Below are 8861 nucleotides of genomic sequence, written 5' to 3' on the forward strand. Positions count from 1 at the left end.
GTAATCTGTCAACCCAGACCATGATGTGTCAAACTTAAAGGAGAAGTCCGTAGAAAATTTTTATTAAAGCATTGTATTTCCCCCCAAAAGTTATACAAATCACCAATATACACTTATTGCGGGAAATGCTTATAAAGTGCTTTTCCCCCTGCACTTACTACTGCATCAAGGCTTCACTTCCTGGATAACATGGTGATGTTATGTTCTGACTCTCAGAGCTGTGTGGTCTGTGGCTGCTGGAGAGGATGATGGCAGAGGGATGCTCAATGTCCCTCCAGTGCCCTGTGTCCCACAATGTCCCTCTGCCATCATCCTCTCCAGCAGCCACAGCCACACAGTTTTGGGAGTCGGGTCGTGACATCACCATGTTATCCACAAAGTGAAGCCTTGATGCAGTAGTAAGTGTAGGGAGAAAATGCAATTTATGTGCATTTCCTATAATAAGTGTATATCGGTAATTTGTATACTGTAACTTTTGGGGGGCAATACAACACATTAATAAAAATTTTCACCGGACTTCTCCTTTAAGATAATACAGTGTTCAGTTAGAGATGAGCAAACTTTTCAAATGATCGGTTCGGCAGGCTCGCAGAATTTTGGTGTAAAATGCAATAACAAAATAGCTTAACTATATCAGCTATATATCACTCTTTTGAGTGTTTCTGCTTGCATTCTTGTGGCAAGGCAGCACAAAAAACACATCAAAACCCATTTAAGAAAAGCATGGTGAACACCAATAGGGAGATGCATCACTGTGCCTGTGTTTCTTCCCCTGTAGGAAAGTAAAACTACAGTATAGGAAAGTAAGGCAGCAGGTTGACAGTGTGGTGGAGGTGTTCATGAGCAAGGTTCTTACTCAGAGTATGGTCGTCCACAAGTCTTGACTAAGGGATAGTCTAGCTATCCGTACTTAACCCCCGATATACCTTCCCCATCCCCTTTTTCCAATAATGACACAACACCTCGTTGGAAGGAAAGGCCACAGTAGCCCCATTTATTTAACAAAAGTATATAACTAATTCTCTGTATTGCATAAATACTTTCAACATCTTCATAACATTAAAGGTGAGAGGGGTTCTTGAAGGCATCCCAATAATTTTCACTGTCAACCTTATGACACCATAACAGATCTCCTATTTACCTTTAGCCGTCTGCACCTGACCCAAAGGCACCCACTGAGAGATCATCAGCCCTCTCCGGGGACCCTGCCCATGAGGACGAATTATAACTGGGTAACGCCCAGCCCCAAACTGTTTACCATGTCAGGTGTCTATATGAGGAGGAACTATGCTTCTTCCTCAATCCACAGAAATTGCAGAATAACCAAAGCCTTCAAAAGCCCCTCCCACTTCGGCCACTGCGACAGCAAAACCAGCTCCCGAAGGTCCTGTAAAAGAAAGAAAAAACAGCACATTCTGGACCAGAAACTGCAAAACTCAAGGGCGGGTGCGCAGGACTCTTCTGCGCCCAAGCTGAACTGACTGAGCATGAGCTGCCCCTCCCCCTCTATGTAACCCCACACTGAACCTACTCCACCCCCTCCCTCTTCCTAAACCTTAACCCTTTAAATTCCTAACCAGTACTCCTGCATCCTCCCCTTGTCATGAGCTCCCTCCATTAACCCTGTGGGACATTACGGGGCTTCCTTTAAGGAAAGGCCAGAGGAGAAGGAGGATTTGCCACGATAGCCCTTTCCACCACCAATCAGCTACTGGGAGGCTATCATGTCCAGCTGGGATGTGAAAACAGTTCCACGTGATCCACCACCACCAAAATACTGGGAGTAAACATAGAGCACAAACACTAATGTAAGTGACGCCCCATAAAACTAGGGTGCAGCAATCCCACTGACTTTTCTGAGTGTGCAGCAGTCCCACTGACGTGTCTAGCTATCCTAAGTCCTACTATATCTTGTCCCAGCATCAGCGGCTTGCAAAGTAGGGTCAGTTAAAGAGCCTAGGTTAAGCACTCTTTGGGCAGTCATTGTTTCTGTTATATATGCTCAGTTACGTAGAATATTTAAGTTGCGCCATGTTGGCAAGATGTTACATTTAAACAAAGTGCCAGGTCCTTACACCACATCTGTGGTAGAAAAACTGTCTATTGTTATGGGGTGAGGTACCTTTTACGGGGTTTAGTGTGTTAAAAACACACTACTACAGTTGCTACTGCCATCTTTAATAAATGAAGATGTTTGGTGACTATTTTTATAAGGAGGCTGTAATGGACACTACTTGCTAAGTGCTAGAGGATCTCTATCTACAAAAAGGGACCTCTAATTGAAAAGATACAGATTTACAGTGGCAGAAGTCTTATGTTATCTCATGTTATCATCACCACGTCAAATGACTTTTAAAAATTAAAGATGTACTCTGTACCCTATTGGACAATGAGTCCACATGCTGTTAATGTGTGGCCGCCATTTTGGATGAACTTCAGTGCAAACGTTCAAAAAGTTTGGTCAGTTCCTAAATAAAATTTTTTGCAAAGTTCGGTTTATCTCAGTTTAGGAAGTTTAATTCGCTTATTTCTACTGAATAACGATTCTGCTTTTGTGACGACCACCCAGCCTGTCCCCCTTACACCTAAATTTCCCTGCACCTGTCTCGCCTGCCCTGCTATTTTCCACCTTAATGGAGCAGACAGCCTCCTGCTGCCAGAGGCAGTGCCATTTCTCAACTAACATATTCTACCAAACTTGTTGAAGTGTACCATATTAGGACTTACTTTTCTGGTGCTCTTCACTCTACGCTACCACCTGTCACCCAGCTAAGCACCTTACTTTCCTCTCCTCCATGCTACTAACCCCCCTCCAGGAAGTGCTGACTTCCAAGGTTGTCAATAAATGTCAAACTTGAAAGCTGCTAATTTAAATCCAAATGGAAGCCGGAAGCAGTTGGCTCTGTACATTGCATAATGGCTGGCCCTGGTTATTGCATCTCAGCTCCTGTTCATTTAGATGATTTGAGTATAACAGAATAGGTTTCACTGTAAGTGCAAGTAGAATAAAGAAAGTAACAAAGTGCAAGAGTAAACATAGTGTCAGGATATATAGGACCAGCAAGACAAAGGACAGGTGCAGCCCTAACACTGGCACCCGCCCCGCTGCATCTGCCTACTTGCCACAGCAGTCCTAGCGACAGCGGAAAACTTGTCGGCGGTCCCTACCCTATATAGTGTGAACACAAAACAACAGACAGGACAAACGCAACACAATACAGAAAGGTCAGAGGTCCAAGTCAGCAACAGGAGGGCTGTGCAGTACAAAACGTAATCCAGGAGAATAGTCAAGTCCAAAAGCCAAAGGTCTGGTAACCAAAAATACAATGCAGGGAAAACAGCTAGATCAAGGAACACTATGAAATAGGCTCTATCTCAGGCAAGGAACATGAGACAAGTGAGGATACTTATGCACCCTGTAGTCCCAGCCCCTGACATGATTGGGGCTGATGCTCCAGGTCCTGCCCAGATACAGACAGCTAACTGGTAAGTCAGCTGTCAGTCAATAATCAGTGAACACTCAAAACACCTATGCTGATCAGCCAGAGAGTGAAACACTGGGCTCTGCTACCACATGGAATAGCAGAGCAGAGCAAAACCTGAGAAGCAGTCTGGCTGCTATGGACGCCGGGCCAGAGGCATGGTCCGAGTCCTAACACATAGTTGGTTTAAGAATGAACAAGAATGACCAAAATAATTTGGGTAAAAAAAATTCCAGCAAAACTCTAGATTTCTTACCCATATGTTAAGCAGAACATTCATGACCTTTGTAGTATTTAAGTATTTGTAGTATTTTAGTATTTAGGTAGTATATGATGTCAATGATGTGAAAAAGATTAATTCTGCTCTATAAATAAATACAGGAGATCAGCCCTAAGGCAGGAGGAAAGGGTTGTGAGTTCAGCAAACTTTTCAAACGTTTTGTTCGGCATGTTCGGCAAACTTTGAAGCACAGTTTGGGTTCCTCTGAACTGAGCCTTAAACGTATCAAACTAAAACAGCTAAAAGATTGCAGGTGGGTCAGCCTATGCAGGTCAGCAAGTGAGCTCATCAAAATTTACCTGTCTGCGCTCCCCGATGATCTCAGCCACCTCCACTTCCTGACTGAGATGAGAGCGATAGCCCGCTCAGCCAATCACTAGCTGCAGTTCTGTCCCGTGTCAGTCAGTGATTGGCTTAGTGGGCTGTCACTTTTGTGACAGAGTGAGAACCTCCTCAGTCAATCACTGGCCGCAGTGCTGTCCTGTCTCCGTCCGTGATTGGCTGAGCAGGCTGAAGGTGGTGATAAGTGGGGGACACTGGAGACTCAATATTAACTTCCTGCACCATGCCCAGTCCTACTTTCCTGGTTGATTAGTTTATTTTGCTAGCTTTGTAATGCTATTTTCTTTGACATTACAAAGATTGGGGTGTGCCCTCATATTTTATGTTTGAAAATGTTTTGTTTAGAGTGGCATTACATGTACATTTTTTAATTAAATGTCATAGTATTCTAGAAGAATGTCAAAGCCAATCACATAATCAATTGTACTCAGCAGCACCATAGCCCCAACTATGCCCTATAATTTAATGTTCCACTGGTAATGGAGAGATTACATTGTTTTTGGTTGCTCTCAGGTCTAAATCTGTAACAAGGAACATAACCTCAAGCAGAGGCACGACTGTAGTGGATGCAGTAATATGATGATTAATCTGCTCCCTGAGTATTCTTGTCAAAAGCTTACTTCATCTCACACTTTCTTCACTTGTCTAAAATAAAACATCTGGCATGCAGATTGCCCTTTCTTAGACGTAGTGTTTAATTGTATTTGTTACACAAGTAGTATTAAACCATGCCTATTGTATGCAAAGGCTTCACTAACCTTCCCTCTGTGTAATGTAATGTAATTAATTCTGCATTTTTATTTCACTAAAGATAAAATGACAAAAGGGAAATTTTTTGGTTCTGAAAGGATGGCCATATTACAGCTCTGAAATGAACAGAACCATAATCATAGTTAAGATTCTCTATGCCCCTGGAAGATCGTTCAATTACCTTTTTGTCTGGTCTGTCTACTGTTATATACCTATGCCTACTACAGATTCTGCTATAACTACATGGACCATGGCCATAAAAGCTCAATAGAAGAAGCAATGTATGCTGTTAAACTGCCGTCTGCCGAGCTGCATTCAGGATGTTCCTGCAGCCGATACCTCCGTATCAGCTGCAGGAACATTCTTTTATTACAATTGACCTGCAGGTATCTTCGGGTGTGCCCGCAAATCATTTAGCCATTCACTTCAATGTAAAGTACGGCCGCCGGCCGACTTTACATTGTGTGAACAGCTGATATTTCCAGACGCTGTTTATTAAACAGCATCTGAAAAAAGTAGGCAGGTACATTATTTTAACGCCCATTCTAGAGAACAGGCGTTAAAATAAATGTGTAAACACAGCAGTAACCTGCAGTACAGAATGGACGTTGATTTCATTGCAATCGGCATCCATTCTTTACTAAAAAAGTCTTTTTTTAGTAAAATAACGTCCATTAGTTCAGTCCTTAATGATTTTCCTTTCCTATTATAAAAATAAAAATGTAAAAAATGTAAAAAAAAAATAAAAAAAAATGTAAATGTAAAAAAATAAATAAATGGGAGTGGGGGTGGAGTGTGTAGGGGTTTGGGGTTGTACGGGTATAGGTATTAGGATATTTGTACGGGAAGGGAGTCCTGTTGAAGACCTTAATTATACATGCAATGATGATGTTATGTAAAGTGTGTGTTTTATTCCCTTTGGGATGACAAACCATTTTCCGCAATATGGTTCCTGGTTTCATTGTACTGAATTGTGTAAATGTTATTTTCCTTTCTGTTAATAAAAGTAAAAAAAAAAAAATGAATAAAAAAAATGGGAAAAAAATAAAATATATATTATATCGTAGCATGTGGAATTATCCAATCTATAACTAAATTGTCCCCGTGTGATGAAAGGCGTACACAAAAAGAGGGAGAAAAAAAAATTATATTCAGAAAAAAATTAACAAAAAACATAATAAAATTTTTCTTTTACACCCATTTAATACCAATGAAAACTAGACATCATGGTGCAAAAAATTACCCCAAACCAGCTCTGTAGGTGGAAAAATAAACCATTATGGCTCTTACAAGGCGAGAAGGAAAGCACAGCTTCTTTGTGAGTGGGAGGTGCTGACATCACAGAGGGTCCTGCAGCCGATTGGACGGGCGCTAGGGCAGAGGTGTAGCTAGCTTTTCCTCCAACCGGGGCAGAGGTTCAGTTTGTCCCGAAAAATATATTAGTTTCCTTGCTCCAGCATCTATAGTATTATGCCTCCTCTATGCCCCATGTAGTTGTTAAGCCCCCTCTGTGTTCCCATATAACAGGCTTCTCTGAGCCCCCAAATAGTAGTTCGGTCTCTCTTTATCCCATTGAGTACCTAGGTCCCCTCTGTGCCCCCATATAGTAATTTGGCCCTCTCTATGTATCCATTTATTAGGGGGACCCCTCTCTTTGTCCCTAATAAAGAAGGAATATACCCTCTGTGAATTCATATAGTAGTGAAAGCATACCTGTCACACTACAGATGCTGCCGGACTAGTGGCAGTGTTGACTCCCCCTAACGGTTGCCCCTAACTGTTATGTCTTCCCACTACCACTGTATGTTCGCTTCCCCATAGATGAATGTTCCTCCTTAGTTCCCTGGCTGTCTCTCTCACTTTTTGATTCGCTGAATTCGCTTTGCTCATCTATAGTTATTACTAGTGACTGGCAGAACTGTTGCAAAATTTGTACCCATTTTTTAGATACCTTTCAGGGCGGTCTTAGATGTACTGCTGTGGGTACTTTACATGATCCTTGCAGGAAGGATCTGTGCTTGCCAAGATTCCATCTGCCATTAACGATTGCTTGTGTTAGCCGCAGCTGGTACCATAGCATATAAGAGCACCCTAAAGGGAGGTATAAGGTGGGGAAGGGTTATTTGAAAGTAAAGCATTGTAGCATGTAGTGAGCTAATATGTTCATAGGAAAAGTAAGGTCTGTGTATGCAGGGGGAAGGCCAGCTCTTCTATAGGGCCCCATGATTTCTATATACGGCCCTGATTGGGTGTTAAATGGTAAGATAATTTTTTTATTTAATATTTTGCATCATTCTGTGTGATTTTGAAAAAAGCCTATTTTTTCCATAGATATGTGTGAGACTGGAAGCTTCACACATCATTTAATATTGAAATTTTCTTATTAGGCAGACATTCTGGCAAAGGTATGTTTGCTTTCATCCATGAATGGAAAATACTTTCCATGACAAGAGATAATATTGTCTATGTGGAATCCTATTGTGAAGTGACAGGTATTTTAAATAGAATTTTTGCATCTCAAGTTCATTCATTCATTTCTAGCAATCTGAGCATTTTTCTCTATGCAGAGACATTGAAATAATATAAAAATATACCAAGAGTAGCTTAAAGTGTACCTACCATTTCGTGCACGTGGAAGGATCTCTATTCACAACTCCTGTGGCTCTGCGTTCAGCTCTAAAGCAAAAAGCAAATGGATTACAGACCTGCCAGGTGCTCCATAGGCTTCATTGTAAGTGTATTACAATGTAGTCTATACAGCTTACCGATAGGTCCATACTGTGCTCGAGTCAAAAGAGGACCATCCACCTGCAGATTTTTTTGGAGGATCCGGCCACTGTCGCCAAGTGAGAGGTATCTTTTAAAGGAAATCTGTCAACAAACAAAAGATATCATTGTTACAGGGGCCCTTGGCACTGGTCAAATGCATCAAAAATGCATCAAAAGAAGAAACGAGCATAACAGACTGCCGCTCTTTTTATCATAATTAATTGATTCTAGTTTTTTCCAACTTGGTTTAATAGGATCCAACTATGTGTTTTCTAAACACCTCATGATCACCTAAACACCTACACATACAAATAGATTAGTCTAAAAACATTCAAATATTTAAAACCTATACCCATGGTAACTTTTTCTTAATGATCCTTGTTTGGGTCTACTGGATATAGCCTACTGGGCAAGGTTCCTACACTATCTACTATTCATTTTCCAGTGGGGATAGGTCCCTACATGCATCACTGTTGACCACAGCTTCCTCAGGATTGAAACTGCTATATAGGTAGCGATTAGTGCATCACTGCTTGAAACTATCCACTCTAAATGGTTGTTCCCAAGTAGGCAATGATCTCCACATTGGGATAAGTACACAGCAAAGGCAGGGTGAAACAAAGACTAGAAATCTGAGACAAAACACTGCAGATATTGTTCCAATGACAAATTTAATTGTTCTATGTGGCCATTAGTTTCAGGGTGAAATGCAAATAAAAAGGACACTAAAATATGCATTCCCCTTTAATACTGGGGGCCTATGTGACAATCTATGTGACATCATGTGACTAGGCATCATCCACTAAGGGGCGCTGACTGCAACTAGGGCTCATTTTTGGAGTAGGGTTCATATTTCATGCCATATATTTCAAACCTTGCAAAATTACATTGAGAAATACCCTTAATTTTGCTGAGAAGCAATGGATAAGAGTATAGCATATTGATACAATACCCTACAATACCCAGTGGCCATGTCTATTTTTCTCCATAGAATTACAGTTTTTTCACCCCATTTTTGCCTTGGTTCAACCACATCACCCACATCTAGGTCTTTTCATACATTCATTTAGCAAACTTGTCTCTTTTTCCAGATATATCTGCTCTTTCCCTTCCATTGTTTACAGCTCATTGTCTAGGTTCCCTACCATCATTCTGCTCCCCAAGGAGCAAGAATATCAGGAAAAAGAGAAAAATTTGCTAAATAAATGTATTTGCAAAAATATTTAACTTGACAAGCC

The 8861-nt window shown here is 41.2% G+C and overlaps 1 long non-coding RNA gene across 1 annotated transcript in view; it reads right to left on the reverse strand.

The window, feature by feature from the left end:
* Positions 1-7708, reverse strand: part of LOC138766300 (uncharacterized) — a 32169-nt gene extending 24461 nt beyond the window's left edge. Inside the window, exons 1-2 of the long non-coding RNA XR_011358713.1 lie at positions 7620-7708; positions 7474-7530 (exon numbers count right to left, since the gene is read on the reverse strand). This is a non-coding gene — a long non-coding RNA (uncharacterized lncRNA). The remainder of the gene's footprint in view (positions 1-7473; positions 7531-7619) is intronic.
* Positions 7709-8861: the final 1153 nt, after the last annotated feature.

The sequence above is a fragment of the Dendropsophus ebraccatus genome, chromosome 10 (assembly GCF_027789765.1).
Source record: "Dendropsophus ebraccatus isolate aDenEbr1 chromosome 10, aDenEbr1.pat, whole genome shotgun sequence".
Taxonomy (NCBI): Eukaryota; Metazoa; Chordata; class Amphibia; order Anura; family Hylidae; genus Dendropsophus; species Dendropsophus ebraccatus.